Source organism: Monodon monoceros, unplaced genomic scaffold, assembly GCF_005190385.1.
Source record: "Monodon monoceros isolate NGI ecotype Baffin Bay Population unplaced genomic scaffold, NGI_Narwhal_1 Super_Scaffold_15, whole genome shotgun sequence".
Classification (NCBI taxonomy): domain Eukaryota; kingdom Metazoa; phylum Chordata; class Mammalia; order Artiodactyla; family Monodontidae; genus Monodon; species Monodon monoceros.
This window is the reverse complement of record NW_021703771.1, coordinates 24,901,110-24,913,258: the sequence shown is the minus strand read 5'-3', so window position 1 is coordinate 24,913,258 and position 12,149 is coordinate 24,901,110. Positions and strand designations below refer to the sequence as shown.

Sequence of the window (12,149 nt, the reverse complement as noted above, 5' to 3'; positions counted from 1 at the left end):
GGTTGATTGTTGGGTTGGTATAGGATTTCATGTAGAAAAATCGTATTATTTTGAATGTTGAAAGATATTGCACTATTACCTGCTAATATTCAATGTTGTTGGTGAGAAATTGTATGACAAGTTGATGATTAAGTTTAGAGTGAATAAAGAAGCAGTACTCAGATGAAATGAGATGCTATTTCTAAAAAAGACAGGCATGCTAAGTAGGCAAAATTAAAAAGGATATTTCTAGAGCACCTGATTGATAGCTTCAATCTAAGTATTTATCTTATATATACTTATATTTAAAGAAGATCAACAGTGCCACAAATAATATTGTTTTAATTTTTCAAGATCAATAATAATATTCTTTGTGAATTTTTCATTTAAATGGAATTTAACCATTTATAAATTCTCATTTAAAACGATTCGTAGTGACTTAAGATGTGACAGGGAACATTTATTTTTTTTTTACTGATATATTCAGGGAATATTAAACTGATGAGAACAGATACTAAACTTGATCTTAGACAAAAGGACTAGAAGTAATATCCAGGGAATATTAAGGTGTTTTGTTCCTTCCTTAAAATTCACCACTTCTTGTACCTGATTTTTGAATATTGTCTGTTTATTGACTATCAAAAATATGTTTTTATTTTATGCTTCCAGTGAGAGTTTCAGTGGATATTTTTGAGTTTTAAAATAAAAGCATTCAATTTCTGAATGAAGGATATGTCTTTTATGAAATAGAGTTTTGTACCTCAAAAGCTTTTTTCTGGGGCTTCCCTGGTGGCGTAGTGGTTGAGAGTCCACCTGCCGATGCAAGGGACGCGGGTTTGTGCCCCAGTCCGGGAGGATCCCACATCCCGCGGAGCGGCTGGGCCCGTGAGCCATGGCCACTGAGCCTGCGCGTCCGGAGCCTGTGCTCCACATTGGGAGAGGCCACAACAGTGAGAGGCCCGCGTACGGCAAAAAAAAAAAAAAAAAAAAAAAAAGCTTTTTTCTGAAGGGGTTATCGTTTTTGTTGAATTTCTGTGTCTGTTGACACTATACTTCAGGTAAGTAATGAAGACCAATTAAATTATTTCTATGATGTCAGGCAATTTATCTTTATAAAGAATAATAGTAAATTATTGCAAGGTATATGAAATTGTGCTTTGACATTTAAAAAATATTTTTATAAAACTGATTATGAATTTTATTTTTTATTTGTTATTCACTTTATTTTAACCTTTTCTTTGAAACATCATTTGGTAACTAGTTTCCTAGAATTGTATAATATTTTGGTATCACTGATGAATGAATGTTCACTACAATTTGTTTTGGGAAACAAAATTTGAGGAGTTACTTCTTGGGGTATAATAGACTTGTCATGTTGACTGATGCAAAATGAAATGTTATTGGATTTCTGGGGTCACAGATTGCTCAGTAGTGATTAGGACAGCAATTGGGCAGCAGCAGCATCAAAGTGAAATGTGTTCATTGTCCGTCTAAAATTGGCCTGTGCTCTTTCTTGATGGCTTATAAATTCATATTTCCTAGAAAATATTTAATGGTATTCTTGAAAGCAAAAATCATTTCCAAAAGAATAAATCTTCAGTTATAGTTCCATTTTTTGAAGTCAGTCTTCTAGGCAGACTTCACTATTTGCGGTCTGTGTGATATTCACCATTTTATTACATACCTTTCAGAGCTGAGAATCCTCATAAATACCCTCTTCTAATGTTGGTAGATTAGTAGTGGCATTTATTTTATTTTTTTATTTTATTTTTTTAACATCTTTATTGGAGTATAATTGCTTTACATTGTTGTGTTCGTGGCTGCTGTATAACAAAGTGAATCAGCTATATGTATACTTATATCCCCATATCCCCTCCCTCTTGCGTCTCCCTCCCACCCTCCCTATCCCACCCCTCTAGGTGGTCACAAAGCACCAAGCTGATCTCCCTGTGCTATGCGGCTGCTTCCCACTAGCTATCTATTTTACATTTGGTAGTGTATATATGTCCATGCCACTCTCTCACTTCGTCCCAGCTTACCCTTCCCCCTTCCCGTATCCTCAAGTCCATTCTCTACATCTGCGTCTTTATTCCTGTCCTGCCCCTATGTTCTTCAGGACCATTTTTTTTTTTAGATTCCATATATATGTGTTAGCATGCAGTATTTGTTTTTCTCTTTCTGACTTACTTCACTTTGTGGTAGTGGCATTTATTGAGATGGTATATATAAAGGACCTGGTATAGTCCAGGTATATAGAATATATGCAATAAATGAATATTCATTGTTAAATTTTATCATTATTTATTAATTTAATTAGTTTTAGCAGGTCATAAAGAATTACATATTAATCTTTATTTCTAGCAGTGGGTCAGACAAGATAGCATCACTAAAATCTTTCCTTGAAAATATCTAAATCTACTGACAAAAATTTTAATTATTTTAGATGCATCAATGGCTGACCAGAAGTTAAAGAATATTGAGAAGCCAAAAATTTAGTGAATTTAGTACACTGAAGTGGTAAACAACTACTTAATCTGAATTTTTTGTTAGGAGCCAAACAGGTGAACTTGAGCTTTTATTTTTCTGGTCATATATGGAAAATGAGGTATAGAATTCAAAGTCTAAAATGGCCAAAGTTATGGAGTCCAATTGAAGATGTATTTGCATAAATCTGAGAGTCAAAATGGCATCATAACCAATGTAAGAGTAAACTTGCCCAAACTTACTTTCCAAAAGCATGAAACAGAAGATTGCTTATTAAAACCTTAGAAATGAGTTGCAACAAAAAGAGCTCTCCCCTATCATACCAAAACTCAAATAACCTTAACATGACCTCTAACCTCTATTCATATGACTCCACATTGAAAATCTTTTAATTTAGCTTAGAACTAGATACATGTATATGTATAACTGAATCACTTTGCTGTACACCTGAAGCTAACACAACAGTGTAACCATCTATACAACAACATTAAAAAAAAAAAAAGAACTAGCTGTTCCTGCTGACTGATGCTACCAGTAGACTTAAGAAACAAATGCAAATCTTGTTTGCAGAAATTTGCCTTCACAAAATTCTCAAGTTATTTCGGTAGAAGGTGTTATATGAAATAGAAGCACATAACCAAAAAGCAAAAATACACAAGGAAATAATATATGAGTTTTAGCCAGCAGAAAAAAAAAAAAAGAGAGAAGTTTCAGAACTGAAATTAATATTAGAATTTAGCAGATGTAGAATATAATTGGATTAGTTTGTTTAAGGAAATAAACAAATTGAAAATATGAGTAAAAACCAAAGAAATGATGTAACATAACCATGTAAATTTGAAGAAAAATCACAGATTCTATTAATGAAATACAATCATTGAAATAAAAAATTCAGTTATGATGTAACCGAATAGTACATTAATGAAGTAAAAAAAATGTATCTGAGGAAATTTTCCTTTATGTAGTGGCAAGGAAATATGATAAATGTGAAAGAGTTTTTGAAAGACATGAAGCTATGAGAAGAATGAGGTCTAACTTGCATATAATTGAAATTCTGCGATCAGAAGAGAGGGAGAATGGGGCAGAAACAATATCTGGGAGATAATGGATTATAATTACAAAGAAATTCATTCATTCCATAAATATTTATTCTGTCAACTTAGTACTGGGTATATAACAGTGAATAAAACAGATACAAATCTCTCTCTACCATCTTGGAACTCGCAATCTAATCACTAGTAGAAGAGAGGCACCGACTGACAGATGCTTTCCTCTTTCTTTCCCTGCTGGATGATCCTGAGATGTTTTTCAAAAGACTTTTCAATAAATTTGTAGCCTGGTACTACAGTCAAATTGATATTCTTTATTTTTTGCTTCAATCTCTCTTTCCATCCTTCCTTTTCCCCAGAATCACACTTCTATGTAAACTACTCATACACATAGCTTTCTCCGAGGCTTTGCTTTTGGGGAAATCCAGGTTGTACCAGAAGTGACCCTAAAATCTTGACCCTCATGATGGATTTGTAACTGGATTACTTACAAATTAAATGGCAGTAAAGACCCAATAAATTTAACAGTAAGTATGCTGCTATGAAAAACAGTATGGAGGCCCTAAGAAACAGAACTGCCATGGGAATTCCTTGGCAGTCCAGTGGTTAGGGCTCCATGCTTCCACTGCAGGGGGCATGGGTTCGATCGCTGGTCGGGGAACTAAGATCCCACAAGCCGTGCAGCACTGCCAGGAAAAAAAAAGAAAAGAAAAGAACTGCCATTGATCCAGCAATCCCATTCCTGAGTATTTATCCAAAATAATTGAAATCAGGATCACAAAGAGATATTAGAATTCCTGTGTTCATCACAGCACTATTCACAACAGCCAGGGTATGGAACCAATCTAAATGTTCATTGATGGATGAATAGATAAAGAAAATGTGGTCTATATGTACAATGGAATATTTTTCAGCCTCAAAAAAGAAGGACATTATGCAATATGCAACAACATGGATGATACTTCAGGATATTATGCTAAGTGAAGTAAACCACAGAAGGATAAATACTGCATGATTCCACTTACATGACACATCTAAAATAATCAAATTCTTAGAATCAAAAACTGGAATGTTGGTTGCCAAGGGCTAGATGGAAGAGGAAATGAGAAGTTACTGACCAAGGGGCACAATGTTTCAGTTAGGCAAGATGAATAGGCTCTAGAGATCTTCTGTACAGTATACGACTTATAGTAAGCAATACTGTATTATACGGTTAACATTTTAAGAGGGTAGATCTCATGTTCACTGTTCTTACCACAGTAAAATAAAAATTTTTAAAAAGAAAGCATAAAAACAAAAGGTGAACAGATTCAGGTTTTTCTGCCTTTCTTAGTCAATATATAGTCCTGGGAGAATTGATTCATCATATGTAAATGCATTAAAGGAGATTCTTCACACCATACACAAAAATATATAATAAATAGATTAAAATTTCAATAGAAAGGAAATATTGTAAAACTTTTTGAATACAGTGTAGGAGAACATCTTCATATATTCTGAGTAGTAAAATATTTACAAGACAGAAAACACACAAGCCATTAAGGAAAAATTGATAAAATTTACTTCAGTAAAATTAAGAATTCTTTCCATCTAAGCACACCGTAAAAATTAATAATATACAATGAAGTGAGAAGCTATTTGCAACCTATGTAACTGACAAAGGATTAGCATGCAGAGCTCCTCCAAATCAATATAATCAAAACAAAGAACCTGGTAAAAAAAAAACCTTGAATAGTCATTTCACACAGGATGAAACTTAAATGGCACATAAGCCTATAAAAAGATGCTTAACTTCATTAGTACTTAGGAATATGTAAAATAAGTCTACAATGAGACACAGTTTCATGTCCACTAGATTTGCAAAAATATTATACACTTGACAGTATCGAATGTCAGAAAAAATGTAGCACAATGACAAACTCTAATTTGATACTCATAAGGTATAAATTAGTACAAACACTTTGGAAAACAGCTGCACATTATTTAATAAATATGAAGATGAACTAACCCTAAACAAACCAATTCTACTCCCAATTATAGACCTAAAGAAACTTTTTCAAACATGAACCAGAAGACGTAAGGATTTTCATAGCAAAAATTTTAATAGCAAAACCAAAACAGAACAAAACTGAAAATACAACTCCTCATCAATAGTAAAAGGAAGAAATAATTGGAGTCACCCAAATGGGGTTCATACCTCTGCCTGGTGCCCCGATTTTTGTGCCACAGGTCACCTCTACATCACCTGGCTCTGGTGGCCAGTGGGGCTTATGCTTGCGTGTCCCACAGGATTGTAACCAATAGAGAAAGACTTCTTAAATAGCTGCCGCCCCCAGGGCACAATAAGAGGAAACAGAGCAAGAGTTTGGTCTTTCTGTGAGGGAGGCCATTAACTAATTATCATGGCTGTAGCCTGAGGGGCAGGCGTCTAATTAAACACTCATCTAGGGGCTGACTGTAATCCTTTGCAGAGACCACAGAGGGCAGGAACCATCTACAAGCTCCCCCTTTGCCATCTTCCAGAGTGCCAGTGTCTCCTGGAGGGGAGCTTCACATGCATCAGGTATCCTGATATTTCTGTCTGGTGCCCTGTTTTTTTGTGTTCCTGCTCAGGAGATGCTCCTTGATCACCTGGCTCTGGTGACTGAGGGGCTGGCATTTCTGGGTCCCAAGGGACTGTGGAAATCAGAGACAGAGCACTTGGTAGGCTCCCATGCCCAGGGCACTGCACAGCCAGTTGACTGGAGCACACTGCTCAGTCTTTCTGTGAAAGAGGCCTCTTTGCTTGTCTTGGAGATTCAGCCTGAGGGGCAGGCTTCAGGCTGGCACACTTCCAGTGTCTAGGAGCTCCTCTCAGTGAATGTAGGCTGTGGACAGCATCTTGGTGTTCTCCCTCTGCTGCATCTCAAAAGAGAAAGAAAGAAAGAGAGAGGAGAGAGAGGAAGGGAGGGAGGGAGAGAGAGAGAGAGAGAGTGGAAGGAAGGATGGAAGGAAGGGAGGGAGGGAAGATGAGAGAGAGAAAAAAAGAACTTTGGCATATCCATGGAGTGGTTTACTAGTCAATAAAATATCAATTAATTAATTACAACTATAAGAAACAACATGGATGAAACTTTAGACCATAATGTTGAGCATAGAAAGCCAGTCACTAAAAGCTATAAGCAGTATGACTCCGTTTATATGAAGTAAAAAAATAGGCACAAGTAAAGAGTATATATTAAATAATACAGAGATGGAAAAACTATAAAGAAAAACAGAAATGATTTATACAAAGGTTAATAATATGCATACTTAGAGGAGGCAGATATGGGTATACTTTTGGGGAGGGACACACAAGCCATATAAAAGGTAATGATAATGTCCTTTTTCTTTGGCATTTGGTCATATATCTACATACACACACACACACACATTTAAATACTTTTATCAACTGGGCATTCAGTAACTACAATTTTTAAAAGAAAAAAATCATATTTGTTTCTTCTAAATAATTCTTCTTCTCTTAGGACCCTATTTCATTGCTCTATGGTTTTATGTCTCATGCATAAATTGGCTCTGACATTAAGAAGCATCATGGCAGCTTGGGATAATGAAACCATAGAGACCTTGGCAGTAGAGTACAGACAGTTCAACACAGTCAGTGGTACTCTAGGTGTCTACATAAGCTACTTATACTTTCTAAAGTAACTGGGGAAAGGATAAAGTCTTAAAATGGCAATATACAAACTTGGAATATTCATTTTTTAAAATTTCCTTTAAAAAGTTTGATAAGGGCTGGACTAAATGAGTTGATATAGCATGGGAACAGCTTTGCTGTACTTTCAAAGTAAGCTTGATTTTTCTCTTATCTTTTAGACATCTATGATGAATCTTAGATGATGAAGATCATTAAGTTTACAATTATGGAATAATTTTCAAGTGCTTTCAAACTAATAGGCTGACACAAGAAATGCAGTTGGGTCCTAGTAAAAAGAAGGGACTTTGTTCTAATCTCTCAAGCAGGCTACTCACCTGTTTAACTTTAACAGCAATCAATGACTTGACTTCTTCATGAATTCTAGAATGTGGAAAATTTATCTGACTTCAAAAACATGGTGAAAATCAATTTTGAATTTTCCCTTAGATCAGGTAAATGTATTACACTGACACTGAAAACACATCTATCTGTCTTTTTTTCTGACTTAACCCAAGTGAAAAACAAGCAAGTAAATTGAATTCTGAGTTGGGCAGTGAAAGAGAGGCTCCCGGGGTTTCAAGGATTATCTGAAGCTCTTTTTCTTTCTTTAGGAGCCTTGGGGAAGGGGACACCCTTCTATGTTAGCAACCTTTCCTTTAACTATTCCTTACGTTACTTACAAGATCTAATCATTTATCCACGAAGAGCATTTGATCTGAAACCCTATTTGCTCTGTGTCTCCAAATGCATCAAAGCAACAAAAACTTTATTGCTGATAGCCATATTGGCATATTTAAAATTCTGCTGTTTGAATGCTCAACTTTTCTTTTTAACGTCGTAGTCTTGCAGGTAAATCAAGACTAAATTTCACTTTCAGTAGATTGAATTTATAATTAGCCCCAGTAAGTATAGCTTGGATTAATATTGTCACATATCACTGGGAAAAGATGGTTATGGAGAAGGGCTGGGGGCATATGTTTCGGGGGCGTATGTTTCAGGGAAAAAAATCTTGATTGGGAGATAGATGTTATAAAGTAAATGTAGAACATGTCATAGGAAATAACCATTGTTATGTGAGTTGCTAACTTTGCATCACCATCATCCTTCAGCAATATCTGGGTAGTGATAAAGGAAGGCCGGGATAAGGAGAGGATTTTACGCTATCCTGTGTATTTACTTAGGTTGCAGGGAAGACCCTGCATCTTTATGACAGCCAAAAAGCTACGCAGTGACTAACAATTTAAAATATTTTTCCTGGAAAATGTTTTAAATTTCTTAATACACATTAGCCCAATTTTTAAGTTCAAACCACGCTGACATTTTAGATTATGCTAATTTTGGTTTGCTTTCTAAGAATTTTTAAAATAGGGTTTTTTGTTTTGTTTTGTTTTTAAAGTTCTGCTGTGAGCAAAGTAATGATGAAAGCATTGCTATTTGTTTTGAAAAGTTGCTTTAGTTTTGCATTCCATGATTTTTAGATGGAAATCCAAATGCAATGAATTAAGGAAAAGACTGGCTTTCTAATAATGTCATTTAAAAAATTAAAGCACTGTCTTCTCTCCGATAAGAATATGCCAAATTGCTTACAGGACTGATCTTCTGAAAAGTTTCCAAAGCTTGATTAATCTTGTCCCATCTTAAAAGTTACGTTTGATTTGTTATATTGGTTAAATAATGTTCACAGTTGTTAATTAAAATATGCATTAGTCATGTATGTATTTACCACTGCAAAGAGTGATATTAACTCAAAGGCCTTTCCCCTGCTCTATTTTAGTTAGATGAACTACTGTAATTGGATTTAGATTTTGACTGAACATATTCTGTGAAGCACTCTAAGGCTTGAGACCATTAGGCCAAAGTTAAATAATGATTTTTAAACATGATTAGCTGCTGACAGACTAGTGGACTAAAAACCAAACTAAACACTACACCATATTTTGTCATACTAGTTTATGATTCAAAAAACAAAAAAATGTTTTATCATTTTGATTCTACTGTGAGTAGGAGCCACAATCATTTAAAGATTCCCAGTTGGGAGCAGTTATAGTTAATATTCAGCTCATGACGATGTGAGGATGACTGCATATCTTGGACTTATTTGTTATGCTGGAACTATGTCAGCTTAATAATTGTTCTATAAAATTCATCACATTTTTAACGTCAGGTAGTGACTTGGATAATCATTTAATTCTTTAAGTTTCTCATGCAAGATATTTATCCATGATAACAGAAGAATTACATTGGTTCTTGTTTACTTGTAGAACATGATACTCGGTGATAATCATGTAAGAAAAAAGAAGACAAGCAAATTAATCAAGGAAAATAGATATTTCAAAGCTCTTAGAACTGTATGTTATGTATATGTATGGGTGTATATGAAATCAGGTTCATTAACTAGTTAAGCTTCCATTAACTAATACATGCTTTTCACACCAATATGTCTAACATGAAACTATTCCTAAATAACTTAGGGTACAAATAATAATAAAGCTTTAACGAGGAGATAAATTATGATGACTCAGAGTGCTATGATGTTTCTTATATCTTAGTTTGCTATCCTAAATTTTCAGAAAAATATCTTTTTTAAACCTTTATCAAACCAAAGAAGACTCTCCTAACTTTCTAAATTCCAAATGTATGGCTGTTCCTAGCAACAAAACTATCCTCATTTGACCCACATACTGCATCGTACTGTTTCTCTACTAAGAACCTTTTAAAAATGTGGTTTCTTATTGTAGCATTTTTTACAATGATGCTATACTTTAACAGTTCCAAACTGTACATCCTGTATGAAGCCTCTCCTCTCAGTGGGTTTCTTATTTCTGTGTGAAATTTTATATCTTGCAGTGTTCTGTAAATAAAGATTAAATTCCACCCTTTAAAAAGTGCCCTGTTCTGGGCTTCCCTGGTGGCGCAGTGGTTGAGAGTCCGCCTGCCGATGCAGGGGACGCGGATTCGTGCCCCGGTTCGGGAAGATCCCACATGCCGCGGAGCGGCTGGGCCCGTGAGCCACGGCCGCTGAGCCTGCGCGTCTGCAGCCTGTGCTCCGCAACGGGAGAGGCCACAACAGTGAGAGGCCCGCGTACCGCAAAAAAAAAAAAAATGCCCTGTTCTTCAGAGTGCTTTTAATGCACTGAAGATATTGGTAAAGCAAAAACTTCTATGCAGATTCTTTTGCCTAGAAGATCCTCTTTAGATAATCGAGTCCAACATTTTGAAACACGGTAGAAACATTAAAGAACAGAAAAAAATATTGGAATTAATTTTGCTGTTAAACTATTGTTTGTTCAACATTGAAGGTACTATTTTCTTAGATCATCTTTTTTTCATTTTAATAACTGATGATTATATATTTCAGCAGGTACTCTAATAATTTTGTTCAATATATAGAGAATGTTGGCACAAATGTGTTTGTTATCAAGATTATCAATTAACCGTGCCTTGAATGCCCTTTTGTCCCTTTGCCACATTAAGATGTATGTTAATATATGCATGGGTATGTAAATGAATGCCATTATACGATCATCAGTAAGTGGTTTTGTAGTTCAGATCTTTTAAAAATATTCTGCTCCTGGAATAGCTCAATGACAGGTAAAATCTTCGTAGCTCCCAGAAGCCTGGCAAATTTTCATTTCATATAAACTGATAGCAGATTCTCCCTTCTTATGCCCTTACTTTCCTCAGAAGCATTTTACATTGAGATACAAATTATATAGGGATAATACTGTATTAGTCACAGCATTACCCCTATATAATTTACACTTTAAATTATACAGAGATAATAAATTCTTGTCACAAAATCTTGTAAGCCTTCATCAAATTCATTGTTGAAATTTGTAATTTTCTGAAAGTATGGAGACTAACAGGCATATATGGTTTGTAAGGCAACAAAAAGAACTAACTGCATTCAAATGTTTCTGGGTTTCATTTTTTCACGTGTCGGGTACACATATTTTTTAAAAACCATGTCAGTCTTAAAAACTTGAGACATATCACTGGATTCAAATGAGCGTTTTGTTCTGTTAACACTTAGCTGTGTCACAGTCATTAACAATGTTCTCTAGCTTCCTCGGGCCATAGTCTTCTCATCTGTAAAATAAGAGACTCATACTCAACAATTTCTAAAATCTCTTCTGCCTGAAATAATTGTCTAATTCTAAATTTTTTGTTCTCTGATTGTAGTGCTCAGTTAGAATAAGGACTAGAAATTTTGGTTAATATATAATGATAATATCATGTTTTCATACCCCAACCTGAAATTTGACATCAAGAAACAGTTAAGTGATTTATAGTAATTGACATTTTGAAAGGACAAATGTAAATTACTAACTAAAAAAGAGTGGACTTGATTGTGAAACTTACTGATTCACAGCATATATTTAATGAGGTTTGAACTAAAGTTTCTGTTGTTGTTTTGCAAACAACCGGAACAGACACTTTTCATGCCCTGAGGCCCTCAAGTTCAACAGCAGCATTCTGGGGCTACCTACCCAGTAAAGCCCAGACTGGGCAACAAGCTCTGGGTTTCTAGCACAGCTTCAACAAGAGGATCTCCATTTTGTATGTTCCTCACAACAGCATTTTGCATTCAGCTTTATGTGAAAAGTACTAAGGATCCTAAGTAAAAAATGAATTGATGTTTAGGAATTATTGTAATAGCCAATATTTAAGTCAGGTGAGTGAGAAAGACTTTGCTGGGAATGTGTTGCTTCATGCATTGGTGACCACCCTTGTTGGCATTCTTCAGACTAATTTTATTCACCTTTTAGCCATGACTTTACTGAAGACATCCAGGGCATTTAATCAACTGCACAGCAGACATAACTCTAGGAAGGAAACTGCATAAGTTTGGGTTAGAGAATCAATATCCCAAAAGCTCTCAGTCAGCTTGGATTACATCTAATAAGGTGAAGTTTAATGAAGCCGTATTTAAAGTTTTGTTTTTCAGATGTAAAATAAAA

At 35.0% G+C, this 12,149-nt stretch overlaps 1 pseudogene; it reads right to left on the bottom strand.

The window, feature by feature from the left end:
* Window positions 1-420: 420 nt before the first annotated feature.
* On the bottom strand, window positions 421-529 carry LOC114896420 (annotated as a pseudogene).
* Window positions 530-12,149: the final 11,620 nt, after the last annotated feature.